General features: G+C 46.3%; 1 protein-coding gene and 1 pseudogene across 3 annotated transcripts in view; both read left to right on the top strand.

The window, feature by feature from the left end:
* The first annotated feature begins 504 nt into the window (after positions 1–504).
* LOC105476093 (small ribosomal subunit protein uS12-like) lies at positions 505–1,330 on the top strand (annotated as a pseudogene).
* Positions 1,331–4,261: 2,931 nt separating this feature from the next.
* Positions 4,262–21,797, top strand: part of LOC105476092 (matrilin 2) — a 167,356-nt gene continuing 149,820 nt past the window's right edge. For 2 of the 3 annotated variants that reach the window (XM_011731742.2, XM_011731741.3), the window contains exon 1: positions 4,263–4,458. The gene's annotated coding sequence lies outside the window, so the exon portion shown is untranslated. Of the gene's footprint in view, positions 4,459–21,797 lie in introns of all 3 variants that reach the window. The other variant, XM_011731743.3, reaches the window with a different exon arrangement.

Raw genomic sequence — 21,797 nt, 5'->3', positions numbered from 1 at the left:
GTGATCCGCCCGCCTCGGCCTCCCAAAGTGCTGGGATTACAGGCGTGAGCCACCGCGCCCAGCTCCAGCTAATTTTTAAATTTTTTGCGGAGATGGGGTTTCACTGTGTTGCTCAGGCTGGTCTCAAACTCCTGGGCTCAAGTGATCCTCCTGCCTAGGTCTCCCAAAGGGCTGACATGACAGACATGAGCCACTGTGCCAGGCCTTACCTCATCCTTGATAGGAAGCTGCATCAGTCTGATTCCACAAAACTACAAGGCTCTAAAATCCAGGTTAAAGCCAGTAACCCAGTCCCTTCTACAGCATGGCATAGGGCAAGATCTATTAACAAGCAAAAGGCCCAGTCCTTGTCCTCAGGAGCTCGTGATCCAAGTCAAGATCACATAAAAACATTTGAGTCCCCTTTGAAATGAGTATTGTTTTCCTGAACAAATTTTCAACTTGCTGTAGTTTTTTCCTGATCACTTTCATCCTGTCTTTCCAAGATGGGATATGTTTATTTAGAAATGATTTCACCTGCGACAGCTGCTTCTCTCTTTTGCTCAGGTCTGTAGCACTGGCAGGATGGGCAAGTGTCGTGGACTTCGTACTGCTAGGAGGCTCTGTAGTCACCGATGAGATCAGAAGTGGCATGATACAGTACAAGAAAGCCCATCTGGGCACAGCCCTGAAGGCCAACCCTTTTGGAGGTACTTTTCATGCAAAAGGAATTGTGCTGGAAAAAGTAGGAGTTGAAGCCAAAAAGCCAAATTCTGCCATTAGGAAGTGTGTCAGGGTCCAGTGGATCAAGGATGGCAAGAAAATCACAGCCTTTGTACTCAATGATGATTGCTTGAACTTTACTGAGGAAAACGATAAAGTTGTGGTTGCTGGATTTGGTCAAAAAGTCATGCTGTTGGTTATATTTCTGGAGTCCGCTTTTGGGTTGTCAAAGTAGCCTATGTCTTTCTTTTGGCCCTATACAAAGGCAAGAAGGAAAGACCAAGATCATAAATTTTAATGATGAAAACACTGTAGTAATAAATTTTCATATGCCAAAAAAATAAAAAATAAGAAATTATGCCACCTAGGACAATGGTGCCATCAGTCAGCCTGTCCTCAAAGGAACCCTCTGGACATGGACCCAGCTGTCCATGTAGATGGGGTATCCCAAAGGGAGCACTGCCCTGCCTACAGGGTTCCCCTCCCTGGGCTGGAGTCCAAGCTCATCCACTACCTTGCAACATTCCCTTAACCCTGCAACTCCAGCTCCAACAAATTGGCAGCTGGCCGGATATGAAGATGTTTCCTTTCCTGCCCTTCTGCTTGAGGGAGACGGGGAGGAGCTCCAATAGTTTACATGGGACTCAAACACTGTCTGTCACCTAGGGAAACAGTGCACGTGAGATGACATTGCAATTTTACATGTCTCCTCATGCATTCAGTAGAGCTTTATTTTAGGTTATAGGTCTGTGAGGCAACATGTCTGTTCTTCAGTTTCCTTATACTGTACTCTGGTTCCCTTTGGATTTGACAGTCTCATTTCAATCTGCCCTCTAGGCCAGATAGCTAGGTCTCAAGTAAGAAGGATTCTAAGGCAAAACAAAAAAGTTCTAATGTTTACAAGGGGCAAAGGGATGCTTATGTTTAAAGTCTATATTCGAGGCTGTTCACGAGTGTGAGGCCTGGGTCAAATGACTCCCCCGACCCAAATCCCTACTCCACAATAGACTCTCTGTGGAGACAGAGAACTGAGAGTTGGTCCCAAATATAGCTTAAACAGATACCAATTCCAGTTAACTCGTGAACTCTTAGGAGTTCTCAGATAATACATATCTCATTTTTGTCTGCTTACATGAGTGCCCATGTAAGAACTGAAAATCTGTTTTTTTTTTTGGGGACAGGGTCTCACTCTGTCACCCAGTCTGGAGTGCAGTGGTGCGATCTCGGCTCATTGCAACTTCTGCCTCCCATGTTTAAGTGATTCTCCAGCCTCAGGCTCCCGAGTAGCTGAGATTACAGGCGTGTGCCACTACACCCAGCTAATTTTTGTATTATTATTAATTTTAATTTTTATTTTTTGAGATGGACTCTAGCTTTGTTGCCCAGGCTGGAGTACAGTGGCACAATCTTGTCTCACTGCAACCTCTGCCTCCCAAGTTCAAGCAATTCTCCTGAGTAGCTGGGATTACAGCCTCTTGAGTAGCTGGGATTACAGGTGCCCACTACCACACCCAGCTATCTTTTGTATTTTTAGTAGAGATGGGTTTTCACCATGTTGACCAGGCTGGTCTAGAACTCCTGACCTCAAGTGATCCATTCGCCTCAGCCTCCCAAAGTGCTGAGATTACAGGCGTGAGCCATCGCCCAGTCCCAGAACTAAAAATCTTAACCCCACACTTCTGAATAAGGTTCTCTGTACATCTAGGACATGGCAGGACCTCTAGCAGAAAAGGCAATTTTGGCCTTTTCCTAATCTATAGCCTTAATTATCAACTTGCAATTCATCCTGAAGGTAACCCAGAAATCATTTCATTGTTTGTTCTGACTTTATATTTCAGGACATTGAACTTGCTTTTGCTTCATTTTTTTCTGGCAGACCTGAAGATCATCCCACAAGGTAGAACAACTCATTTGACCTATTTGACTTGGCCCCAAGTGCGCTTTGTACATAGATGAACTATTCTGAAGAATTCCAGTAGAACTCCCTGGGGGGAAAACACCCATTTTAATTGGCATACACCAGAGTCACTGGAATCAGCTACTAAATTACAATTTCCTTACAATTTGGAAGGGTTTGGGGATTGTTATTGTTTTCCTGGTAAATTACTGGATCACACTGGTGTCTTGGAATAAGGCAACACATTTTAAATTTAAGTTTCCATAAACTGTAGCTCAATTTCCCCAGTTCCTAGGGGATTTTCACTGGCCCAGACTCAGGAAGAATTTTCTTCTATGGGATCCAAGACTTCAGAGACCAAACATTTCCTGAAGACTTTCCTCTGCTTTCTGACCTCCACCTACCTCCTCCCAAAGACATAACAAAAAAATGATTTCTGATCAGTGCAGGCAGCCAAGAGTGCCCAGTGGGCCTAAGGTATTGGGTAAAGGGACAGGAATCCACAATTCTTTCTTGGTATTAAGGTACCATTGAGTTGCCTGATGGCCCGAGTATGTTAACCCCTTGCTTCATGGCTGGAATTTTAATTACCCCTCCTGGAGCTTTTCCGAAGAATTGATTTTGTACGTGGCATTTATTCACATTTCAGAAACCAACTCTATCATCAAATAGGAGTGACGGTTAATTACAAAACAAAGTTCACCCAAAGCACCAAATTATCAGATTGTGGCACATCCAAAAGTTTTGAAACTAGTTAATGCTGCTGTCTCTGCTGGTAGTTTGTTAAAACCTGAACTGGGTTAGTGGTTTGGGAACAGAATTTTGGTGCTTTATAGGAGATGTCCTGGTCTGTTGTAGAGCCACTCACCCCAGCCTCCAGGAACTGGGGAGCTAGTAGAGTGGGGTGCCTGCCACTTTGACTGTCACTGGCCAATCCTGTCTTTTGCATCCCTCCAAGGCTCCATGGGGACATCTAAGGTGAGGTTCCTCCATTTTGCAAAGTTGAAAATATCTCTGCTCATAATTTCAAAAGTCTTGTCTGAACTAGACTTTCCCTGCTCCCTCGGGGTAGGAATTTTGTCTCCTCTCCATCCTGGCATCTTTACCTCCTCCCCACCCCGGGGCCTGGTCCCCAGCCAGTGGACGCTCTGTTAATATGAACTGGCACTGGTGGGGTGCTCTGGGCACTGGCAAGACAGCTCTTGGCGCTAGTCATCAATTAGCCCAATTCTCACCACTTTTTTCTCCATCCCCGTCATCAGTGGGTGCATCCCGCAGATCATGACCCCAAGTTCTAGATATAAGATTCCTGCCATGTCTCCTTTCCCCCGGAAGACCCCTCCCCGAACTCCCACCCGACAGGCCCCTAAAGCTGCCTGTATTCTGAGCCTAGGGCTCCCGACCCCTGGAGTCCGATGCCCGCCTGGGCTCAGGCACGGACAGAGAGGAGCCAGGTGGCAGCAAGCAGGGTGCGCCGCCAGAGTGCCCAGCTCCCGGGGCTGCCCGCAGGGTAGGGCCGCCCTCGCCGCCGCTCCCTCTCCGCGCCTTCCCCATCCCCAAAGAGGACACCCCTCCTTCCGCCCGGCCCGCTCCCCACCCTTCCCGCGGCACCGCCTCCCCAGCCGCCCGCCCTTGCCCAGCGCCTCCCAGGCAGCCAGCGAGCGAGGGGAGCGCTCTGGGATGGGACTTGGAGCAGGCGGCGGCGGCGGCGGAGATAGAGGCAGAGGCTGGGGCTCCGTCCTCGCCTCCCACGAGCGATTCCCGAGGAGAGCAGCGGCCCTCGGCGAGGCTAAGAGGCCGACGAGAAAGACCCGGGTGACTGCGCTGCTGCCTCGCTTCCCAGGCGCCGGCGGCTGCAGGTGAGCGCGGCGCGCTTTCCCCCGGCTCTGCGCGGCCGGGCGGCCCCGAGGTGCAGGCGGACCGACCCACCGACAGACAAACCGAGCTCTGGCTGCCCGACGCGCAGGCGCCCTCCCCAGGCCCGCACTGCGGCCCCCAGCGCCCCGGGGCCCCGGCGCTTTCGACCCCTCCGAGGACAGCGGGAGAGGGAGGGAGGCGCTGCCCGACCCCTCAGCGGGAGAAGTCCCGCCACCCCGGCCGGGAGAGCTGGGCGCGCTCCCTGCGCAGGACAAGCCGCGCCACAGCCGCCCCGGAGTGCCCCGTGGGGGCGCTGTGGCCCGCAGCGGGGACGCCCAGACCCCGGCCACTGCGACCGGGGGAAAGGGAGACCTGTTGAGTGGGTATGCGGGGTGATTCCTATTCCACTGACAGCCGATGGCTCCCTCTTCTCTCCTTAGAACCTGGTATTTTCATGCCCGTGTCATCTGGATTTTGTTCTTGGGTTCTCTATGGCAGCTAAACCTCCAGCTTCCCCATATTATGGAAGAGGCAGAGAAAGGGGAAGGCATTTTGTGGTAGTTGCTAGAAACCCCAGAACAGTTTGGAGCCGTTTGGGGAGAGGACAGAGAAATGGGGACTGTCCCTGGTAGGGTGTCCAGGACTGGGGACACAGGAAGGTGCTCTCCTCAGGGACACTCGCGCCCACCCTGAACAAACCCAATTGACCAAGTTTCAATTAGTCATAAATCAGGAAGCCATAATGCATCTGCACCAAGCACACTTACAATCGGCCTAAAGGAACGGTCGAGAGCAGAGACTGGGGTCAGCCTGCTTGGGTTTCAACCTCAGCTGTGAAGTTGGGTACCCAACTTGAAGGTAACCAACTACTGTAAGCCTCAGTTTCCTCATCTGTCTAATGAGGATGGTAATACCCACAGAGCTGTGAGGATTAAGTGAGATATGGCGACCGGGCGCGGTGGCTCACGCCTGTCATCCCAGCACTTTGGGAAGCCGGGGCGGGCGGATCACCTGAGGTCGGGAGTTGGAGACCAGCCTGACCAACATAGAGAAACCCCGTCTCTACTAAAAATGCACAATTAGCCAGACGTGGTGGCGCAGCGCCTGCAGTCCCAGCAACTCGGGAGGTTGAGGTGGGAGAATCGCTTGAACCCAGGAGGCGGAGGTTGCGGTGCCATTGCACTCCAGCCTGGGCAACAAGAACTAAACTCCATCTCAAAAAAATAAATAAATAAAATAAAAGATGGCAAGTAAAGTCTTTAGAACATTTCCAGGAGCATCCTAAGATTAGGTGAGCTCAATTGCTTGTCTTTCCAGAAATAGCAAGGAGCTGCTATGAGCAGTGAATGTACCTCTTCCCCAGTTCAGAAAGAGAGGCTCTCCATGGATACGTGAGGGTAGCAGATAAGCCATGCCTATTCAGCTGGCCATGCAGGAGTCCACACCGGGGCAGTTCTCCCTGCTTGCTTCCAAAGGGACCACCTCATAAAACCATTTCAAAATACCAAGATGGGTTTATGGCCTGGAATGTTTCCTCTCAGTCCCTGAAACTGGGCGCTTAGAATCCTCTGTGGAGAACGAGATGCTTGTGGCTCTTCACCTTGCATTTTCCTATCTGTCCACACTTTTTACTTTTATTTCTGCCAATAGAATTCAATCTCAGGCCCCCAAGTTACCAGGACACTGTCTTCTATAAATCGGGGCTCTGGGGTTCCCTGTTGCCAGAGTGCAGACCCAGGCAACCCAGGGCCACCAAGGCCTGAACTTGCTTGTCGGAGGTGTCAGAGCAGAGTCGGAATCTGAAACACCCTCAAGCAGCTGTCGTGCCCTAAGCTCTTATCAGCGAGTGCCATATGTCTTTGTTTAGCAAAAGGTAAAAGTGTGGCCTGAGATTTAAAGAAAAGGAGAGATGTTTGCTCTTTGAAATAAGAGAGCCATTGGAGGTTCTGGAAAAAAAATTCTACAGTTTATCTAGAAACAGTTCTGACGAGAAGGCAAGGCATGAGGTGGGGAGAGGAAAAGGGGGAGTGACAGGCTTAGGCCTCAGGAAAAGCAGGTCGAAGAGGGTGTGATGGGTGTAACACTGGCCTGAGCAAGGTGTTGGGTGTGAGGCTGGACAAGCAGTGGGAGAGGCGAGTGGGGGAGGTTTAAGATCAGTCAAGCTGGCAGAGTGCCTCTAATGCTGTCCCTGGCACTCACTGCCCTCTGGTCTGTAGCACATGCAGGAGCATCCCTTCTAGGGATTCCCTGTCTTCTAGGGAAGCTATGGAGGACTCCCCTGTTTAAAGCATATGGGAAGATAACTCAGGAGGGCCAGGGAAAGAGGGAGGCTGAGAATATACCAAGGGGAGAATGGGGAATGCCATTGCTATTGCTAGTGAATTGTGCCAGGGAGGTCCTTCCAAGGGACCACTTGCCACTTGGAGCTTCAGCCCATGAGGTCATCCTTGAACCTTGCCATGTGGCTCAGCAGACAGCCACCACTGCCTGAAGGGAGCTCAGATGGAATGGCAGGCCTGGGCCAAATTCCAGAGGCCTGGGCCATTGTCAGTAATTGGTGGTAGTGACTATGACAGTGGCTTTGACATGGATGAGATGGGGTTGGGGTACAACCCAAAGGACACTGCTCTTAGCACCCGAAGGACGTGGGTTCCAGTTCCAGTCCCTCATACCTGCAAAGATTTTGGAAAGTTACTTAGACTCTCTGTGCCTGACATCTGTTTCTTCATCTGTAAATGAAGAATAGATTTTTTTGGGAGAATTAAATTAGTTAACATGTGTTCAATGCCTAGCTCAGAATAAATGATCGATATTTGTTAGCTATACTTGCTATTATTGTCTGAGCCTCGGTTATGTCATCTGTCAGATGGACATTATACTACGTCATAGGGTTGTTGTAAGGGTTAAATGAACTAATTAGTGTGAATGTATCCAACAGTGTGCAAAGGGTGTAAAGTACTCAAAGTGAGTCAATTGAAATGGAAAATTTCACAAAATACCTGCATGTAAAACTCAGTGGCTGAGCAGGTGGATCAGCTAACATTTTTGGAAAGTTATTCTAAAAGTACTGTCAGAGAAACCTTTATCTACTTATGGAAAGTGGGGCTCACTGCCCATGGGGATACCCTGTAGTTATTTTATGTTGTTGTATTAGTTGCCTATTGCTGCTATAACAAATTTCGCAAACATAGTGGCTTAAAACAACCTAACGTTGTTATCTTGTGGTTTTGAAGTTCAGAACTCTGAAATGGGTTTCATAGAGCTAAAATCAAGGTGTCAGAAGGGCTCTGTGCTTCCTTTTGTAGGCTCTTGGAAACATGTCTTTCATTTTCTGACTTCTAAAAGCTGACTGCATTTCTTGGCTCCTGGTTCCTTCTTCTATCCTCAAAGCCAGCAACAGCATCTTCCAACCCTTCTCTCCATCCTGACTCTCCTGTCTCCCTCTTACAAAACCACACCTAGAAAATCTGAGCTAATCAAGACAGAGTCTCTCCCTGTTGCCCAGGCTAGAGTGCAGTGGTGTGATCTTGGCTCACTGCAGCCTCTGCCTCCCAGGTTCAAGTATTCTCCTGCTTCAGCCTCCCAAATAGATGGGATTACAGCCATGAGCTACCATGCCCGGCTAATTTTTTTTGTATTTTTAGTAGAGACAGGATTTCACCATGTTGGCAAGTCTGGTTTCGAACTCCTAACCTTAGGTGATCTGCCCACTTTGGCCTCCCAAAGTCCTGAGATTACAAGCGTGAGCCACCACACCCGGCCCAAAGTCCCTTTTGCCATGTAAGGCAACAGTCACAGATTCTGGGGATTAGGCCATGGACATCTTTGACATATTATTCTGTCTGCCAGAAATATTAGAATATTAGATTGGGCATGTGGTAAGAAAAACTATTTAGAAAAAAGAAAGAAATATTAGAGTATTAGAGAAAATGATCTAAATCAAAGAGTTTTAGCTTACTGCTGTTTAGGGCTTCTCCCTGTACCCTCCCAGTTAAGTGAGTTTGTTTTCACATCTCTTTTTTTTTTCTTTCTTTCTTTTTTCCCCAAGACAGAGTTTCTCTGTGTTGCTCAGGCTGGAGAGCAGTGGCACAATCTCTGCTCACTGCAATCTCTGCCTCCCAGGCTCAAGCGATCCTCCTGCCTCAGCCTCCCAAGTTGCAACACCACGTCTGGCTAATTTTTGTATGTTTAGTAGAGACAGGGTTTTACCACGTTGGCCAGACTGGTCTCAAACTCGTGACCTCATGATCCACCTGATGCAGCCTCCCAAAGTGCTGAGATTGCAGGTATGAGCCATCACGCCCGGCTGTTTTCACATGTCTTAAAGACCAAAAGCTCAAGACCAGAGGGGTCAAAGCTGTGGATCAAATCTCCATTTGTCAGCCCAGGGCTTCTTGAAACTCAGTTCAGAAGTGGCTCCTTCCTGTCCTTTTTGGGCTTTCTCCCTCCCCTTGAGTAACCCTCAAATTTGTTTCTTTTTTTGATTTTTTTTTTAAACTTTTAAAAATAGACACAGGGTCTCGCCATGTTGTCCAGGCTGGTCTTGAACTCCTGAGCTCAAGTGATCTTCTTGCCTCAGTCTCTCAAAGTGCTGAGATTACAGGCGTGAGCCACCACACCTGGCCAGTAACCCTCAACTTTGGCCCTTAGAACAGTCTCTGTTTCTCCATCAACAGCATTTGCCGACTTTTCTAGCTGCTTCTCCTCCTCCATTTCTAACGAAATAGAAAAAATGCCCCCACGTCCAGAGCAAGATCTCTGTGAAGCAAATCACTCTAGTGACATTCGACCTCCCTGAAATTCCCAGACGGTGTCTGTACTAGTTTCCTATTGCTGCTGTAACAAGTTAGCACAAACTTAGTGACCTAAAACACAGATTTATTATCTTACAGTTCTGTAGGCCACAATTCTATAATGGTTCTCATGGGGCTAGAAATCCAGGTGTCAGCAGGGAGAATTTGTTCCCCTGCCTTTTCCAACTTCCAGAGGCTGCACACATTGCTTAGTTTGCTTCCATCTTCAGAGCCAGCAATGTCAGGCTGCATCCTTCTCTCACTGCCACCCCTCAGATCTCTCTTCTGCCTTCTTTTTCTTATACTTTTTTTTTTTTTTTTTTTTTGAGACAAGGTTTTGCTCTGTTGCCCAGGCTGTCGTGCAGTGGTGCAGTCGCGGCTCAATGAAGCCTCAGTCTCCTGGGTTTCAGTGACCCTCTCACTTAGGCTCCCAAGTAGCTGGGACTACAAGGATGTGCCACCATGTCTGGCTAGATTTTTTTTTTTAATTTTCATTTTTTGTAGAGATAGGGTCTCTCTATCTTGCCCAGGCTGATCTTCAACTCCTGGGCTCAAGCAATCCTCCTGCCTTGATTTCCCAAAGTGCTGGGATTATAGACATGAGCCATCATGCTCAGACCTCTTCTACTTTTTTTTTGAAACGGAGTCTTGCTCTGTTGCCCAGGCTGGAGTGCAGTGGTATGATCTCGGCTCACTGCAACCTCTGCCTCCTGGGTTCAAGTGATTCTCCTGCCTCAGCCTCCTGAGTAGCTGGGATTACAGGCGCGAGCCACCCTGCCTGGCTAATTTTTGTATTTTTAGAAGAGACGGGGTTTCACCATGTTAATCAGGCTGGTCTCAAACTTTTGACCTTGTGATCTGCCCACCTTGGCCTCCCAAAGTGCTAGCATTACAGGCTTAAGCCACTGTGCCTGGCCTACAAACTTCTTATAGAAGTATACATACAAAAAAGTACACTAATCAAGGATGCAGCTGGATTAATTTTCATGCCATAAACCCATATGTAACCAGCATTGTGATCAATAGAACATTGCCAGCACCCAGAATCCCCCCTCAGGCTCTTTCTGTGCACTAACAAACCAAATATAACCAAAATCCCGATTCCTATGATTGTAGATACATTTTATCCATTTTTGAATGTTATTTTGTTCAATATTATATTTGTAAATTTCTCATGTTATCATACGCCATAATTAATTATTTTTTATTGCTGTGTAATATCCCATTGTATCGCCACACCACAGTTGTTCTGTGCTATTGTACAGGGCTATTGAGATTGTTTCCATTCACACTTCTCCTTTTTTTTTTTTTTTTTTGAGATAAGGTCTCTCTCTGTCACCCAGGCTGAAGCACAGTGGCATGATCATAGTTTGCTGCAGCCTTAACCTCCTGGGGCCCAAGCAATCCTCCCACCTCAGCCTCCTGAGTAGCTGGGACTATAAGTGTGTACCACCATGCTCAGCTAATTAAAAAAAATTTTTTTTTCTGGGTCGGGCGCAGTGGCTGATGCCTGTAATCCCAGCACTTTGGGAGGCCGAGGCAGGCAGATCATCTGAGGTTGGGAGTTCGAGACCAGCCTGACCAACATGGAGAAACCCCATCTCTACTAAATATACAATATTAGCCGGGTGTGGTGGCGCATGCCTGTAATCCCAGCTACTCTGGAGGCTGAGGCAGGAGAATCGCTTGAACCTGGAAGGTGGAGGTTGCGGTGAGCTGAGATCGCGCCATTGCACTCCAGCCTGAGCAATAAGAGCGAAACTGAGTCTCAAAAAAAAATTTTTTTTTTATAGAGACGAAGTGTCACTTTATTGCCTAGACTGCTCTCAAATTCCTGGGTTCAAGTGATCCTCCCACCTCAGCCTCCCAAAGTGCTGGGATTGTAGGCATGAGCTTCTGCTCCTGGCCTACACTTCATTTTGAAAGGGAGTGATTACCTACCCATATCTCAATTGTCATAAATGCAATTCAACCTGCAGAAATTCAGGAAGGGAAGATTGTATTTAGCACTGGTGCAAATGTGTTCATTAGGAGAGACTTAAAAACGGTCTACTGGTTAGGATTATGTTCAGCTGCAAGTTACAGAAAAAATGAAATGACAGTGGGTTAAAGAAAGAAGTTTATTTCCGTGTTGTGTTCAAGAAGTCTGGAGACAGTGAGTGTCCAAACTGTGTGTGTGGGGTGAGGCCCCATGACCTGTGCCTGGTTGCTTTTAGCATGCATAGCTTCCATTTCCATGCAGTCTCACCCAGGATTTCGGGATGACTGCTGAGTACTAAACCAAAAAATAAAAAAATAAAAAAACAAAAAAAACTTGATGTTAGAGAGGCAGATAAGGCATTTGAAAACATTGTTTTATGGAAAAAAAAAGTTTTATGGAACATTTATAAAATGAAAAGAGCAATTTTTCTAAATTAACATGTTATTTTATAACTTAAAATGTTTTAAATGTGTTTTTTGACTAAATTGATACATTATTATAAGTAGATACTTGATATTTCATCTGTATCCTTTAAAATATTCAAGTTGACCAAGAAATTGTATGTGGGGTCTTCCAATCAGGAAAAATAGGAGCCAGGCACAGTGCCTCACACCTGTAATCCCACCACTTGGGAGGCCAAAGCTGGAGGATCATTGAGCCCAGGAGCTCGCCACCAGCTGGACAACATGGCAAAACCCCATCTCTACAAAATATACAAAATTGTGGTGGTACTGGTGTAGTCTCAGTTACCGGGGAGGCTGAGGCAGGAGGATCGCTTGAGCCTGGTAGGTCAAGGCTACAATGAGCCATTATTGTGCAACTGCACTCCAACCTGGGCATGCAAGATTGTCTCAAAAAGAAAAAAAAAAAAAAAAAGAAGTCCGGGCATGGTGGCTCATGCCTGTAATCCCAAAACTTTGGGAGAGCAAGGCGGGTGGATCACCTGAGGTCAGGAGTTCAAGACCAACCTGGCCAACATGGTGAAACCCCATCTTTACTAAAAATACAAAAAATTAGCTGGGTGTGGTGGCGGTTGCCTGTAATTCCAGCTACTCAGGAGGTTGAGGCAGGAGAATCACTTGAATCCAGGAGATGGAGGTTGCAGTGGGCCGAGATCACGCCACTGCACTCTAGCCTGGGCAACAAGAGCGAAACTCCATTTCAAAAAAAAAAAGAAGAAGAAGAAGAAGGAAGACATTATCCTCCTGTAACAGGCCCCTACATTCAGGCAAACAGTATGGAGAGGAAGACATGGGCTTGACTTCGGTACTTTTTGGATGCAGAACCAGGGCCATTTTGCTCAACTAATATTTTGTTAATTAATGAAAGATCAATACATATGTTTGTTCAAATTAATAATTTTTTAAAAAAATTATTCATACAATTTGGTACCTAGCACAAGGAGCAAACAGAGGTGACAAGGTGTGTGCTGCAGCAGACAACAAACCCATTGTCAGGGGTCTATGAAGCAATCAGTTCTCATTAGAAAAATGAGAGAATATTTTACAGCATGAGTCACATGTGAGCTGAGGCTTGAGGACTGAATGCAATTTCAATGAATGTAGAATGTAGACATTTCAGGGCAAGGGACGGCATGGATGGAGGTGCCCTGCCATGACAAGAGTCTGAGTTCTTCAAGCCCTAATGGGGAGGCTGGGGTGGATGTGGGGGGCCATTATGAGAGGTGGGCAGTGGTCAGTCAAGGAGGGCCTTGAATGTTAACATTGCACAGTGAGGCCACAGGCCGATTCAAAACAACAAGGGAAGGGCCAGTAGGTGAGGGACCCAAGGCACAGAGGGCAGTTCTGAGGCTCCTGGGAGTCTGATTGAGAAAGGGTGAGGGTAGAACGTTCGCTGCAGCAGTGGGAACCATCAGGAGGCCTGGACAGGGGAGCCGTACAGAGGCGGGAACACCAGAATTTATCCATTCACAAATGTGTTGAGGATGCAGAGGACACGTGGAGGCTGGCTCCAAGTTTCTGGTCTGGATGGCTGGGCGGATGTGGTTAGCAAGACCATGAAAGGATTTGAGGAAAAGATGACTTTGTGTCTGGACAGGCTGAATTGGCAAGCAGGCCTGCACCACTGGGTGGAAGTTACAGACAGCATCAGGTCAACATCGTGGAGAACCGAGGTCTGACATTTAGAGCTGCCTGAAGATCGTGGATGGCCTTGAGTCCTAACCAGATGTCTCCCCGTTTGCCAGGGATTCCAGGATTAGGCAGAAGACAGGAAGGTACACCTGAGATTCACGCAGCTCCAGTATCGTATGATTCTCTGTGAATGCACAGAACAGTTGGTGTGCATACCTGCTATGCTGACAGAGAGATCTTGGGCAAAACTATTGAGCCTGATGTCTAAGAATTTATCATTAGAAAAATCTTTCTTTTTTTTTTTTTGAGACCGAGTCTCACATTGTCACCCAGGCTGGAGCACAGTGGTGCCATCTCAGCTCACTGCAACCTCCACCTCCTGCATTCAAATGATTCTCCTGCCTCAGACTCCCAAGTAGCTGGAATTACAGGTGTGCACCATCATGCCCGGGTAATTTTTATATTTTTAGTAGAGATGGTGGAACAGGAATTAAAAGAAATTAAAGAATGTGTAAGCAGAAACTCAGTTGTATATAAGAAAACGCAATTCCCCCTGAGAAAGAGAAAGAGCCGGAGTCCTTTAAAAATTAACTGCCTGTTTTTCTGTGGCGAGTGAGCCTTATCTCTCCTCCTTTCCCAGGCGTTGTGAAGACCCTGTTTCTCTAGCTGTGCAACTGCAAGGTCACTAGACAGATAAACTCAAATCGTAAAACGTGTTTTTCCTTGGAAAGTAAGAAATGATGTAATGCATGTGTCTCAATTAATTGAACAATTGTCTTTGTTTCTTGCTTCTGTAATATGCTTCCCCCTGAACAGATCTCCCCCCACCCCACGAAATGCTTAAAAAGTAACTTAACTCTTTGTTCAGGGCTCAGTCCTTTGGATGTTAATCTGACTGGGCCAGTGCACTTAAATAATAAATATCCTCCTCAACCCCATCGGTCTCTCTGATTCCTTAAAAAATCCCGCTACAATGGGGTTTCACCACGTTGTCCAGGCTGGTCTCGAACTCCTGGCCTCAAGTGATCCATCCTCCTTGGCCTCCCAAAGTGCTGGGATTATAGGCGTGAACCACCACACCTGGCCTGAAAATCTTATTCTTAACAAGTAGACTGACTGCCTGAGAGGGGCCAGGGTACAGTCTTGTCTCTGCCAGGTAACGAGCTCTGAGGCCTTGGAGCGGTCTTTCCACCTGTAATCTTAGTGTTCCATCCATCAAGTTTGGAACTCATCCACCTCACAGAATGACTGTGGAGATCAAATGAGAGATACTGTGCAAAATGCCCAGTTCACTGGCCAGCCCATCCAGACACTTAATAAATATTAGTGTCCTGTCCCCTTTCTCTTTTTGTCTGGAGGTGGGGTTGCCACTGGAGAGGGGATCTTGCCACCTTCTTCAGGATAGCAGGATCTTGCCAATGGTCTGGTTTAGATGAAGAAACTTGGCTCCCAGACCATGCCTCTTATTTTATGGATGACTAGTTAAAGCCCAGAGAGCTGTTACCTAGGTGAGGTCACGCAGGTGTGTAGAACCAGGCCTCTCGTCTCAAGGACCGCAGCATACAGTTCCGGCTCTGGAGGGCATTCTACTCGCCTGTCGATTTACTTGCAACAGTGATGCTTAGAAGAACCCGTAGCTAAGACAGAATAATCTCCTTCTCTCTCTCTTCCCCCACCCCCTTGGTAAAATTAAATGAAAAGACTCATTGTCCCATGGAGAAGAGAAAAATTGCTAAAACAAAAGTCAAAGCCGTTGTATTATTTTAAAATATTCTTTCCATGTTCCCAAATGCTTCATGGAATCTGTTCAGATTGAATTAACCTCTATTTCTTAGCACAGCAATTCTTCTCAGATGCCCATATATGAAAGGAACTGTTCTCAAACACCATTCCATTTTCCAGTTAGAAATGGGTCCTGATATTCAAATGCTGACAGCTGTAAATGCCAAACTGAGAAACAATCATTGAGATGGATACATGCACTGACTTATTTTTTATTTTTTTTGTTTCACTGCCATTGCAGTTTTTAGGAAAAAATCTATCTTGTCTGGTATTGATATTGCCACACTGATTTTATTTTGGCATCTATATAGTATCCTTTTCCCATTCCTTTATTATTTATCTTTTTTTTTTTTTTTTTTTTTTTGAGACAGAGTCTCACTCTGTTGTCCAGGCTGGAGTGCAATGGTGTGATCTTGGGCTCACTGCAAGCTCCGTTTCCCAGGTTCAAGCAATTCTCCTGCCTCAGCCTCCTGAGTAGGTGGGATTACAGGCATGTGCCACCATGCCTGGCTAATGTTTTTGTATTTTTAGTAGAGACCGGGTTTCACAATGTTGGCCAGGCTGGTCTCAAACTTCTGACTTCAGGTGATCTGCCCGCCTCGGCTTCCCGAAGTGCTGGGATTACAGGTGTGAGCCGCCATGCCTGACCCTTATTATTTATCTTTTTTACAAGCCCACAGCTAACATCATAATTCCTTTTTTAAATTTCTTATGTTTAATTTACTTTATTTAAAAATATTTTATATTAAAAATATTTCTACTTAAAGTAACTTTAGAAAATTTCATGTTAGTTTTCAAGTCACTGTAAGATTTTCTTTCTATTTTTCTTTTTTTTTGAGGCAGGGTCTTGCTCTGTCACCCAGGCTGGAGTGCAGTGGTGGTGATCATGGCTCACTGCAGCTTCGACCTCCTGGGCTCAAGTGATTCTCTCACCTCAGCCCCGCCCCCCAGTAGCTGTTCTAAGTTTTCTTCCTTTGTGCCACCATGCCTGGCTAATTTTTGTATGTTTTGTAGCAATGGGATTTTGCCATGTTGCCCAGGCTGGTCTCTAACTCCTGGGCTCAAGCGATCTGCTCACCTTGACTTACCAAAGTTCTGGGATTCCAAGTATGCACCACGGTGCCGAACCGAGGTTCCAGTTTCTTCACATCCTCACCAACACTTGGTTATGTCAGTCTTTTAAAAATTGTTTTTTAATTTTTTCATATTCTCAGGTCATATTATACTCTTTTCAATTCCAGCTTATATTATGCTCTTTTCAATTTTATCTATTCTAGTAGATTTGTTGTGGCATCTTATTGTGCTTTTAATTTGTATTTTTCTAATGACTAACGCTGTTGAACATGTTTTCATATGTTTATTTTTCATTCATGTATCTTCTTTTTTTTTTTTTTTTTTTTTTTTTTGAGACGGAGTCTCGCTCTGTCGCCTGGGCTGGAGTGCAGTGGCCGGATCTCAGCTCACTGCAAGCTCCGCCTCCCGGGTTTACGCCATTCTCCTGCCTCAGCCTCCCGAATAGCTGGGACTACAGGCGCCCGCCACCGCGCCTGGCTAGTTTTTTGTATTTTTTTAAGTAGAGACGGGGTTTCACCGTGTTAGCCAGGATGGTCTCGATCTCCTGACCTCGTGATCCGCCCGCCTCGGCCTCCCAGAGTGCTGGGATTACAGGCTTGAGCCACCATGCCCGGCCCATCCATGTATCTTCTTTGGTGATGTGACTATTCAAATCTTTTGCACATTCTGAAGTGGGTTGTTTATCCTCTTCTAATTGAGTGATAAGAGTTTATATAGTCCCAGCCAGGCACTGTGGCTCACGCCTGTAATCCTAGCACTCTGGGAGGCCATGGCGGGCAGATCACCCGACATCAGGAGTTCGAGACTGGCCTGGCCAATGTAGTGAAACCCCATCTCTACTAAAAATACAAAAATTAGCCAGGTGTGGTGGGACATACCTTTAGTCCCAGCTACTTGGGAGGCTGAGGCAGGAGAATCACCTGAACCCAGGAGGCAGAGGTTGCAGTGAGCCAAGATCGTGCCATTGCACTCCAGCCTGGGTGACAGAGTGACACTCTGTCTCAGAAAAAAAAAAAAGAATTTATATAGTCTGGATAGAAATAATCGATCAGAAACATATTTTACAAACATTTTCTACTAGTCTGTGACTTGTCATGCCATTGCATTTTGTTTGTTTGTTTTGAGACAGAGTCTCATTCTGTTGCCCAGGCTGGAATACAGTGGTGTAATTATGGCTCACTGTAGCCTCGACCTCTCGGGCTCAAGCAATCCTCCAGTCTCAGCCTCCCAAGTAGCTGGGACTGCAGGTGCGTGCCACCCTCCCCAGCTAATTTTTTTTTTTTTTTTTTTTTTGAGACGGGGTCTCACTCTGTCCCCAGGCTGGAGTGCAGTGACACAATCGCGGCTCACTGCAAGCTCCGCCTTCCGGGTTCACGCCATTCTCCTGCCTCAGGCTCCCGAGTAGCTGGGACTACAGGCGCCCGCCACCACTCCTGGCTAATTTTTTTGTATTTTTAGTAGAGACGAGGTTTCACCGTGTTAGCCAGGATGGTCTCCATCTCCTGACCTCGCACCTCGGCCTCCCAAAGTGCTGGGATTGAGCCAGCATGAGACACCACGCCCAGCCTAATTTTTGTATTTTTTGTAGAGACAAGGTTTTGCCATGTTGCCTTGCCTTAGCCTCTCAAAGTGCTGGGATTACAGGAGTGAGCCACTGCACCCGGCCTTTTGCCATTGCATTTTGATAAAAAGAAAGTTTTAAATATTTTTAGATACTAATGTGTATTTAACAGTTATGGATTTGTATGTTATTATTAGGATAATATACACAAGTAAGCATAAAATCTGTCTAATATACATTAAGTGGCTTAATATGACAAAATTAGAAGTGTATGCTTTCTTTTTCTTTTCTTTCTTTCTTTCTTTTTTTTTTTTTTTTGAGATGGAGTTTTGCTTTTGCTCTTATTGCCCAGGCTGGAGTGCAATGGCATGATCTTGGCTCATTGCAGCCTTCACCTTCCAGGTTTAATCGATTCTCCTGCCTCAGCCTCCCATGTAGCTGGGATTACAGGCATGCACCACCATGCCCAGCTAATTTTGTATTTTTAGTAGAGACGGGGTTTTTCCATGTTGATCAGGCTGGTCTCGAACTTCTGACCTCAGGTGATCCACCCACCTTAGCCTCCAAAGTGCTGGGATTACAGGTGTGAGCCACCGCCCCCAGTCAACAGTGTATACTATTGATTGGTTTGATTACAGAATAATACCAATAATAATAATAACAGCAACAACAGGCCAAGTGTGGTGGCTCATGCCTGTAATCCTAGCACTTTGGGAGGCTGAGGTGAGTGAGGAGTTCAAGACCAGCCTGGGCAACATGATGAAACCCCACATCTACTAAAATACAAAGAATTAGCTGAGCATGGTGTGGCGCACCTGTAGTCCCAGCTACTGGGGAGGCTGAGGCATGAGAATTTCTTCAACCCGGGAGGCGGAGGTTGCCATGAGCCAAGATCACACCACTGCACTTCAGCCTGGGCGACAGCGAGACTCTGTCTCCAAATAGTAACAACAACAACAACAACAAATAGCTAACACTTATTCAGCACTTCCTATGTGCCAGACAGTGTTTGAAGTGCTTTAAATGTATCTACATATGAACTGATTTATTCTATACAACAATTAGGTCTACTGTTACCTCCATTTTAAAGATGAGGAAACTGAGGTCAAGAGAGGGTAAGTAACCTGCTCAGGGTTAGACAGCTAGCATTATTTTGCTTTGTTTATTTTTAACTGCTCACTCTTCACCTATCTTCAGTGCCTTTTTGTTAGCAGTGGTGACTTGGAAATACAAACATTTCTTGAAATCCACATTAAACCCAAACCACATGCAATGATGTTTGTTTTTTGGAAATGATCACACACCACATCATATTCCAAGTGTTTGATTTGAGTGCAAATGCCTCAGAGTGGAAGTGGGCCTTGAGAGCATGTTGTATACATTTTGAAACAAATAAGCCTGGACTTTTTATCTGTTCAGTTTGGAGAAAGGGGAATAGTAATAAAATAATAAATCACATATAAATGATGAAACACACTGAATAGTGTTTTATAAAATAAGGTGAGGGCATGATGGCACACCTGTAGTCCCAGCTACTCGGGAGGCTTGGGTGGGAGGATCACTGGAGTTCAGGAGTTCAAAGAGGCAGTGAGTTACTGTGCCACTGCACTCCAGCCTAGATGACAAAGTGAGACCCTGTCCTCCCACCCCTAACAAAAGCCCTGAGATGATAAATAGCAAGGCAGCTTGAAAGTAAATAGTAAGTTTAGGGTTTGAGAAAGAGGCAAGATGTTCTGTTTTCTTCCTTTGTTTAGAAGGAATCTCAGAGTTAAAGCTATGAGAAGGGACCAATCTAATTAGTAAAGAGTTTAAATAGGCTGGGTGTGTTGGCTCACACCTGTAGTCCCAGCTACTTGGGAGGCTGAAGTGGAGGGATCGCTCAAGCCTGGGAAGTTGAGGCTGCCATGAGCCATGATCACACCACTGCATTCTAGCCTGGGTGAGAGAGTGAGACCCTGTCTCAAAAAAATAGTTTAAATGGTTTAAAAAGGGCTGGGTGTGGTGGCTCACGCCTACAATCCCAGCGCTTTGGGAGGCCGAGGTGGGCGGATCACAAGGTCAGGAGATCGAGACCATTCTGGCTAACACGGTGATACCCCGTCTCTACTAAAAATAAAAAAATGAGCCGGGTGTGGTGGCGGGCGCCTGTAGTCCCAGCTACTCGGCAGGCTGAGGCAGGAGAATGGCGTGAACCCGGGAGGCGAAGCTTGCAGTGAGCCACGATCGCGCCACTACACTCCAGCCTGGGCAACAGTGTGAGACCCCGTCTCAAAAAAAAGAAAAAAAAAAGATTTAAAAAGGGGAGTGTGGAGAGTAGTTATTTGTAGTGAGCTAGTGCTGGGGTCCCCAACCCCCGCCAGAATCGGTCCGTGGTCTCTTAGGAACCAGGCCGCACAGCAGGAGGTGCGCAGTGGGCGAGCTCAGCTTCACCTGTATTTACAGCCGTTCCCCATCGCCTGCGTTACCGCCTGAGCTCTGCCTCCTGTCAGATCACCAGCACCATTAAATCCATTAGATTCTTTTTTTAAAAAATTGCTGCTGCACAAGTTAAGGCATTAGATTCTCATAGGAACATCAACCCTATTGTGAACTGCACACTCCTTATGAGAATCTAATGCCCGATAATCTGTCACTGTCTCCTGTCACCCCCAGATGAGATCATCTAGTTGCAGGAAAACAAGCTCAGGGCTCCCACTGATTCCTACATTATGTTGAGCTGTATAATTATTTCATTACATATTGCAATGTAATAATAATAGAAATAAAGTGCACAATAAATGTAATGCACTTGAATCATCCCAAAATCATCCCCCCGACTGGGTCTGTGGAAAAATTGTCTTCTATGAAATCAGTCCCTGGTGCCAAAAAGGTTGGGGACCACTGAGCTAGTGGGTTCTGGAACTTCACCTCTTATGAGCAATGTTACTTTGGGCAAGTTACTTAACTTCTCTGAGTTACTCTATGAATTAAATCACTTAATACGTTGAAGGCACTTGGCCCAGTGGCTGGCACATAGGAGATGCTAAATAAACATTCACTATTTTAAATATAATCTTAAGGCATAGTAAAATTATATTAAAAATAGTGAGCTAGTTCAACACAGCAAGTGTGAAAAACTGGACTCTGAAGGTTGACAGGCCCAGGTCCATTCCCAGGTCAATTCCTGGAAGCAATTTGCTGAACAAACAGTTTGCTGAAATAGCGAGGTTTTTTTTTTTTTTTTAAGTTTTGAAACATGGTCCCTGCCTCACCCCTGCCCTGTCCCTGCCTCTGACAAGGAAACAACTATGGCTTTTTGTGACTTGATTTCTGGGGGTTTTTCTTTCAGTTTTCTACTAATCAATGCATTGGAAAATTGACCTGTTAGTCCTGGGTTTGAATTTGTTTTACTCTTTTTTTTCTTTTTTTTTTTTTGAGACAGAGTCTTGCTCTGTCACCCAGGCTGGAGTATAGTGGTGCAATCTCTGCTCACTGCAGTCTCTGCCTCCTGGGTTCAAGCGATTCTTGTGCCTCAGCCTCCTAAGTAGCTGGGACTGCAGGCGCGAGCCACCATACCTGGCTAATTTTTGTATTTTTAGTAGAGACTGGGTTTTGCCATGTTGGCCAGGCTGGTCTCAAACTCTTGGCCTCAAGTGATCTGCCCACCTCAGCCTCCCAAAGTGCTGGGATTACAGGTGTGAGTCACTACATCTGGACTTTTTTTACTTTTTAAATGAGTTTAAAAAAATATTGTTTTGTAGAAATGGGGCCTTGCTATGTGGACCAGGCTGGTTTCAAACTTCTGGCATCAAGCAATCCTTCTTTCTAGGCCTCCCAAAGCACTAGGATTACAGACATGAGCCATGGCACCCAGCCTTGACCCTGGGTTTGAACTCTGGCTCTGACACTTGCTAACTGTGTGTGACCTTGGGCAGGCCACTGACCCTTCCTGAGCCTTATGGGAATGTGGGAATAATATTAGGTAATTGAGCAAGTTAATATAGGTAAAGAATTTATAATAGGGATTGGCACATGGCCTCAGTCTAATACCAGAGTCAAAGCCCATAACCATTGTGCC

The sequence above is a fragment of the Macaca nemestrina genome, chromosome 8 (genome assembly GCF_043159975.1).
Source record: "Macaca nemestrina isolate mMacNem1 chromosome 8, mMacNem.hap1, whole genome shotgun sequence".
Taxonomy (NCBI): Eukaryota; Metazoa; Chordata; class Mammalia; order Primates; family Cercopithecidae; genus Macaca; species Macaca nemestrina.
The sequence above is the reverse complement of the archived record's forward strand: the minus strand, read 5'-3'. Positions and strand labels throughout refer to the sequence as shown.